We start from the raw sequence: 9,036 nt of genomic DNA, 5'->3' as shown, positions 1-9,036 counted from the left end.
ACTGAACTGAACTCTCAACCAAGTTGCTTTTAGAGAAAAACTGACAAAGCAGCAATGGCATATAGTTCTTTTCTAGTGCACATGCATCATTAACCAATGTAGGTGGTATTCTGGATTATAAAACACATGTAAATAAATGTTTTTCAGTTGTGAAGTCATGTACAACTCTTTTTGACTCCACGGACTGCAGCATACCAGGCTTTCCTATCCTTCACTATCTCATGGAGTTTGCTCAAATTCATGTCCACTGAGTTGGTGATTGTAATGATCTCATCTTCTGTCATCCCCTTCTCCTCCTGCCTTCAATCTTTCCCAGTATCAGGGTCTTTTCAGTGAATCAGATCTTCGCATCAGGTGGCCAAAATATTGGAGCTTCAGCTTCAGTCCTTCCAATGAATATTCAGAGTTGTTTTCCTTTAGAATTGTGTGGTTTCACCTCCTTGCTGTCTAAGGGACATTCAGGAGTCTTCTCTGCACCACAATTTGAAAGCATCAATTCTTCATCACTCAGCCTTCTTTATGGTCCAACTCTCACATCTGTACATGGCTACTGGAAAAACCATAGCTTTGACTATAGGGACCTTTGTCAGCAAAGTTATGTCCCAGCTTTTTGATATACAGTCTAGGTTTGTAATAGCTTTCCTTCCAAGGAGCAATTGTCTTTCAATTTCATGGCTGCCATCACCACCCATAGTGATTTTGGGGCCCAGCAAAGTAAAACCGGTAACTGCTTCTACTTTTTCTCCATCTATTTGCCATGAAGTTAGGGGACTGAATACCATTATTTTAGTTTTTTGAATATTGAGTTTTAAACCAGTGTTTTTATTCTCCTCTTTCACCTTCATCAAGAATCTCTTTAGTTCCTCTTCACTTTCTTCCATTAGAGTAGTATCATTTGCGTATCTGTGGTTGTTGATATTTCTCCCTGAAATCTTGATTCCAGCTTGTGATTCATCCAACCTGGCATTTTGAATAATGTACTCTTCCTGTAAGTTAAAGAAGCAGGGTGACAATGTATAGCTTTGATGTATTCCTTTCCCAATTTTGAACCAGTCCATTTTTCCATGTAAGGTTTGAGCTAGTGCTTCTTGATACACATACAGGTTTCTCAGGAGACAGGCAAGGTGTTCTGATATTCTTATCTCTTTAAGGATTTTCCAATGTGTTTTGTGACCCACACAGTCAAAGGCATTAATGTAGTCAATGAACCTGAAGTAGATGTTTTTCGGGAATTTCCTTGCTTTTCTATGATCCTACGAATGTTGGCAATTTGATCTCTGGTTCCTCTAGCAAATAAATCCAGCTTGTAAATCTGAAAGTTCTTGGTTCATGTACTGCTGAAGCTTAGCATGACAGATTTTGAGAATAACGTGACTAGAATGTGAAATGAGCACAATTTTCCAGTACTGTGAATGTTCTTGACACTGTCCTCCTTTGGGATAGGAATGAAAACTGACCTTTTCCAGTCTTGTGGCCACTGCTGAGTTTTCCAAATGTGCTGATATATTGAGAGCAGCACTTTAACAGCATTATCTTTCAGGATTTCAAGTAGTTCAGTTTGAATTCTATCGCCTCCAGTAGCTTTGTTTGTAGTAATGCTCCCTGAGGCCCACTTGACTTCACACTCCGGGATGTCTGACTCTAGGTTTGTGACCACACCATCATGATTATCCAGGTCATTAAGATTTTTATACAGTTTTTCTATGTATTCTTGCCACTTCTTCTTAATCTCTGTCTCTATTATCTCCTTACCATTTCCGTCCTTTATTGTGTCCATCCTTGCATGAAATGTTACCTTGATATCTCCAATTTTCTTCAAGATACATTTAAAAATAAAGAAGAATGGAACTGGAGGGATCAACCTGCCTGATTTCACGCTATACTACAAAGCTACAGTCATCAAGACAGAATGTACTGGCACAAGGACAGAAATATAGATCAATGGAACAAAATAGAAAGCCCAGAGATAAATCCACACACCTATGGACACCTTATCTTTGACAAAGGAGGCAAGAATGTACAATGGAGAAAAGACACTCTCTTTAACAAGTGATGCTTGGAAAACTGTTCAACCACTTGTAAAATAATTAAGCTAGAACACTTTCTAACACCATACACAAAAATAAACTCAAAATGGATTAAAGATCTAAATGTAAGACCAGAAACTATAAAACTCCTAGAGGAGAACATAGGCAAAACACTCTCTGACATAAATCACAGCAGTATCCTCTATGACCCACCTCCCAGAGTAATGGAAATAAAAGCAAAAATAAGCAAATGGGACCTGATTAAACTTAAATGCTTTTACACAACAAAGGAATCTATAAGCAAGGTGAAAAGACAGCCTTCAGAATGGGAGAAAATAATAGCAAATGAAGCAACCGACAAAGGATTAATCTCAAACATATACAAGCAGCTCCTGCAGCTCAATTCCAGAAAAATAAATGACCCAATCAAAAAATGGGCCAAAGAGCTAAACAGACATTTCTCCAAAGAAGACATAGAGATGGCTAACAAACACATGAAAAGATGCTTAACATCACTCATTATCAGAGAAATGCAAATCAAAACCACAATGAGGTACAATCTCATGCCGGTCAGAATGGCTGCTATCCAAAAGTCTCCTAACAATAAATGCTGGAGAGGGTGTAGAGAAAAGGGAACCCTCTTACACTGTTGGTGGGAATGCAAACTAGTACAGCCACTATGGAGAAGAGTGTGGAGATTCCTCAAAAAACTGAAAATAGAACTGCCATATGACCCAGCAATCCCACTTCTGGGCATACATACCGAGGAAACCAGAATTGAAAGAGACCCGTGTACTGCAATGTTCATCGCAGCACTGTTTATAATAATAGCCAGGACATGGAAGTAACCTAGATGTCCATCAGAAGATGAATGGATAAGAAAGCTGTGGTACCTATACACAATGGAGTATTACTCAGCCATTAAAATGAATACATTTGAATCAGTTCTAATGAGGTGGGTGAAACTGGAGCCTATTATACAGAGCGAAGTAAGCCAGAAAGAAAAACACCAATAGTATACTAATGCATATATATGGGATTTAGAAAGATGGTTATGATAACCCTACATGTGAGACAGCAAAAGAGACACAGATGTATAGAACAGTCTTTTGGACTCTGTGGGAGAAGGCAAGGGTGGGATGATTTGAGAGAATAACATTGAAGCATGTATCATCATTTTTGAAACAGATCGCCAGTCCGGGTTCGATGCGTGAGACAGGGTGCTCAGGGCTGGTGCACTGGGATGACCCAGAGGGATGGGGTGGGGAGAGATGTGGGAGGGGAGCTCAGGATGGGGAACACATGTACACCCATGGCTGATTCATGTCAATGTTTGACAAAACCACTACAATATTCTAAAGTAATTAGCCTCTGATTAAAATAAATACATTTTAAAAGATAAAAATAAATGTAAATAATTTCATATCACACAAAGTATATTGTTGGAGCCCAAAGCAATTTCTGCTTCTGTTAAGCCAAAAACAAGTTAACATGAAGAAACAAGTGGAAAGACATTCAGAAACAGGCATGCTGACAGGTAGTTTATTTGGGATGAATAGGAACAAATACAGATGACCCTAAACGTAGAAAAGTGCTGAAGATTACAACTCTTTGGGGACATAGCAAATTAAATCACAAAGAACCTAATGGACAATTCAAATGGCTAAAATAAACCAACAAATCCTGGCCAGTTCAATCTCGAGAGGGTGATAGGAGACTAAAATTTTCATACATTGTTGGTGATATTATAAAATAATACAATAACTGTGATACATAGTGAGCCCATATATTTTATTACTGAAGTATTGTAGACTTATCATATTACAATTTTCAAGTGTACAACTTAGTGTAAAACTTTTTATAAATTATGTTTCATTTAATGAGAATGAAAATTGACATTTTCCAGTCCTGTGGCCACTGCTGAGTTTTCCAAATTTGCTGGCATATTGAGTGCAGCACTTTCACAACATCATCTTTCAGGATTTAAAATAGCTCAACTGAAATTCCATCACCTCCACTAGCTTTGTTCGTAGTGATGCTTTCTAAGGCCCACTTGACTTCACATTCCAAGATGTCTGGCTCTAGGTCAGTGATCACACCTTCATGATTATCTTGGTCGTGCAGATCTTTTTTGTACAGTTCTTCTGTGTATTCTTGCCACCTCTTCTTAATAATTTCTGCTTGTTAGGTCCATACCATTGCTGTCCTTTATCGAGCCCATCGTTGCATGAAATATTCCCTTGATATCTCTAATATTCTTGAAGAGATCTCTAGTCTTTCCGATTATGTTGTTTTCCACTATTTCTTTGCATTGATCGCTGAGGAAGGCTTTCTTATCCCTCCTTGCTATTCTTTGAAACTCTGCATTCAGATGCTTATATCTTTCCTTTTCTCCTTTGCTTGTCATTTCTCTAGTTTTCACAGCTACTTGTAAGGCCTCCGCAGACAGCCATTTTGCTTTTGTGCATTTCTTTTCCATGGGGATGGTCTTGGTCCGTGTCTCCTGTACAATGTCATGAACCTCCATCCATAGTTCATCAGACACTCTATCTATCAGATCTAGTCCCTTAAATCTATTTCTCACTTCCACTGTATAATCATAAGGGATTTGATTTAGGTCATATCTGAATGGTCTAGTGGTTTTCCCTACCTTCTTCAATTTCAGTCTGAATTTGTCAATAAGGAGTTCATGATCTGAGCCACAGTCAGCTCCTGGTCTTGTTTTTGCTAACTGTATAGAGCTTCTCCATCTTTGGCTGCAAAGAATATAATCAATGTGATTTCGGTGTTGACCATCTGGTGATGTCCATGGGTAGAGTCTTCTCTTGTGTTGTTGGAAGAGGGTGTTTGCGATGACCAGTGCGTTCTCTTGACAAAACTCTATTAGCCTTTGCCCTGCTTCATTCCGTGCTCCAAGGCCAAATTTGCCAGTTACTCCAGGTGTTTCTTGACTTCCTACTTTTGCATTCCAGTCCCCTAGAATGAAAAGGACATATTTTTTGGGTGTTAGTTCTAAAAGGTCTTGTAGGTCTTCATAGAACCGTTCAACCTTGGCTTCTTCAGCATTACTGGTTGGGGCATAGGCTTGGATTACTATAATATTGAATAGTTTGCCTTGGAAACGAACAGAGATCCTTGAGGAGCTACCCCACGCCCGAGGTCAGGGCTGGCGGCCGGGAGGAGCTACCCCACGTCCAAGTGGCGGTGACTGCGTGGGCACAGGAGGGCCGAGCGGAGCTACTCAACGTTCAAGGTCATGAGGGGTGGCTGTGAGGAGATACCCCTCATCAAAAGTAAGGTGCAGCGGCTGTGCTTTACTGGAATGGCCGTGAAGAGATACCCCACGACCAAGGTAGAGAAACCCAAATAAGACGCTAGGTATTGCGAGAGGGCATCAGAGGGCAGACACACTGAAATCATAATCACAGAAAACTAGTCAATCTGATCACATGGACCACAGCCTTGTCTAACTCAAAGACACTAAGCCATGCTGTGTTGGGCCACCCAAGACGGGCAGGTCACGGTGGAGATGTCTGACTGAATGTGGTCCACTGGAGAAGGGAATGGCAAACCACTTGAGTATACTTGCCTTGAGAACCCCATGAACAGTATCAAAAGGCAAAATGATAGGATACTGAATGAGGAATTCCCAGGTCGGTAGGTGCCCAGTATGCTACTGGAGATCAGTGGAGAAATAACTCCAGAAAGAATGAAAGGATGGAGGCAAAGCAAAACCAATACCCAGTTGTGGATGTGACTGGTGATAGAAGCAAGGTCCAATGCTGTAAAGAGCAATATTGCATAGGAACCTGGAATGTTAGGTCCATGAATCAAGGCAAATTGGAAGTGGTCAAACAGGAGATGGCAAGAGTGAACGTCAACATTCTAAGAATCAGTGAAATAAAATGGACTGGAATGGGTAAATTTAACTCAGATGACCATTATATCCACTACTGAGGGCAGGAATCCCTTAGAAGAAATGGAGTAGCCATCATGGTCAACAAAAGAGTCCGAAATGCAGTACTTGAATGCAATCTCAAAAATGACAGAATGATCTCTATTCAATTCCAATGCAAGCCATTCCACAACTTAGCTTTTATAAATAATGTTGCTATTAACATTGGAGTGTGTAACTTTAGGAATTGATGTTTTTATTTTTCAATACATATCCAGGAATGGAACTGCTGGATCATATAACTCTTTATTTATAGTCCAACTCTCACACCCATACATGACTACTGGAAAAACCATAGCCTTGACTAGATGGACCTTTCTTGGCTAAGTAATGTCTCTGCTTTTTATTTTTATTTAGTCTTTTTAAAATTTATTTATTATTTATTTATATTAATTGGAGGCTAATTACTTTATATTATTGTATTGGTTTTGCCATACATTGACATGAATCTGCCCCGGGTGTACATGTGTTCCCCATCTTGAACCCCCTTCCCACCTCCCTCCCCATCCCATCCCTCTGATTCATCCCAATACACCAGCCCTGAGCATCTTGTATCATGCATCAAACTTGGACTGGAGATTCGTTTCACATATGATAATATACATGTTTCAATGCCATTCTCCCAAATCATCCACCCTCATTCTCTCCCACAGAGTCCAAAAGACTGTTCTATACATCTGTGTCTCTATTGATGTCTCCTATACAGGGTTTTCATTATCATCTTTATAAATTCCATATATATGCGTAAATATACTTTATTGGTGTTTTTCTTTCTGGCTTACTTCACTCTGTATAATAGGTTCCAGTTTCATCCACCTCATTAGAACTGATTCAAATGTATTCTTGTTAATTGCTGAGTAATACTCCATTGTGTAAATGTACCACAGCTTTCTTATCCATTCGTCTTCAGATGGACATCTAGGTTGCTTCCATGTCCTGGCTATTATAAACAGTGCTGAGATGAACGTTGGAGTACATGTGCCTCTTTCAATTCTGGTTTCCTCGGTGTGTATAAACAGGAGTGCAATTGCTGGGTCGTATCGCAGTTCTATTTCCAAATTTTTAAGGAATCTACACACTGTTCTCCATAGTGGTTGTACTAATTTGTATTCCCACCAAGAGTGTAAGAGGATTCCCTTTTCTCCACACCCTCTCCAGCATTTATTGCTTGTAGACATTTGGATAGCAGCCATTCTGACTGGCGTGACATGGTACCTCATTGTGGTTTTGATTTGCATTACTCTGGTTATGAGTGATGCTGAGCATTTTATCATGTGTTTGTTAGCCATTTTTATGTCTTCTTTGGAGAAATGTCTGTTTAGTTCTTTGGCCCATTTTTTGATTGGGTCATTTATTTTTCTGGAATTGAGCTACAGGAGCTGTTTGTATATTTTTGAGATTAATCCTTTGTCAGTTGCTTCATTTGTTATTATTTTCTCCCATTCTGAAGGCTGTCTTTTCACCTTTCTTATAGTTTCCTTTGCTGTGCAGAAGCTTTTAATTTTAATTAGGTCCAATTTGTTTATTTTTGCTTTTATTTCCAATATCCAGGAAGTGTGTCATGCAGGATCCTGCTGTGGTTTTTGTCGGAGAGTGTTTTGCCTATATTTTCCTCTAGGAGTTTTATAGTTTCTGGTCTTACATTTAGATCTTTAATCCATTATGAGTTTATTTTTGTGTATGGTGTTAGGGAGTGTTCTAGTTTCATTCTTTTACAAGTGGTTTACCAGGTTTCCCAGCACCACTTGTTAGAGATATTGTCTTTTCTCCATTGAATATTCTTGCCTCCCTTTTCAAAGATAAGGTGTCCATAGGTGCATGGATTTATCTCTGGGCTTTCTATTGTGTTCCACTGATCTATATTTCTGTCTTTATGCCAGTACCATACTGTCTTGATGACTGTGGCTTTGTAGTAGAGCCTGAAGTCCGGCAGGTTGCTTCCCCCAGTTCCATTCTTCTTCCTCAAGTTTGCTTTGGCTATTCGAGATTTTTTGTATTTCCATACAAATTGTGAGATTATTTGTTCTAGCTCTGTGAAAAATATCGTTGGTAGCTTGATAGGGATTGCATTGAATGTATAAATTACTTTGGGTAGTATACTCATTTTCACAATATTTATTCTTCCAATCCAAAAACATGGTATATTTCTCCATCTATCAATGTCCTCTTTGATTACTTTCAGCAGTGTTTTATAGTTTTCTATGTGCATGTCTTTTGTTTCCTTAGGTAGATATATTCCTAAGTATTTAATTCTTTTCGTTGCAACAGTGAATGGTATAGTTTCCTTAATTTCTCCTTCTATTTTCTCATTACTAGTGTATAGGAATGCAAGGGATTTCTGTATGTTGATGTTATATCCTGCAACTTTACTGTAATCATTGATTAGCTCTAGTAGTTTTCTGGTAGAGTCTTTAGGGTTTTCTGTGTAGAGGATCATGTCATCAGCGAACAGTGAAAGTTTTACTTCTTCTTTTCCAATTTGTATTCCTTTTATGTCTTTTTCTGCTCTGATTGCTGTAGCCAAAACTTCCAGAAGTATGTTGAGCAGTAGTGGTGAGAGTGGGCACCCTTGTCTTGTTCCTGACTTTAGGAGAAATGCTTTCAGTTTTTCACCATTGAGGATAATGTTTGCTGTGGGTTTGTCATATATAGCTTTTATTATGTTGAGATATGTCCCTTCTATTCCCACTCTCTGGAGGGTTTTTATCATAAATGGATGTTGAATTTTGTTGAAGGCTTTCTCTGCATCTGTTGAGATAATCATTTGATTTTTATTTTTCAATTTGTTAATTTGGTGTATTACATGGATTGATTTGCAGATATTGAAGAATCCTTGCATTCCTGGGATAAAGCCCACTTGGTCATGATGTATGATCTTCTTAATGTGTTGTTCGATTCTGATTGCTAGAATTTTGTTAAGGATTTTTGAATCTATGTTCATCAGTGATATTGGCCTGTAGTTTTCTTTTTTGTGTGGGATCTTTACCAGGTTTTGGGATTAGGGTGATGGTGGCCTCATAGAATGAGTTAGGAAGTTTACCTTCTTCATCAATT

This window comes from Moschus berezovskii, chromosome X, assembly GCF_049115385.1.
Source record: "Moschus berezovskii isolate FMDL1 chromosome X, NW_MosBer_1.0, whole genome shotgun sequence".
Lineage (NCBI taxonomy): Eukaryota > Metazoa > Chordata > Mammalia > Artiodactyla > Moschidae > Moschus > Moschus berezovskii.
Note: the sequence above shows the minus strand (reverse complement) of the source record.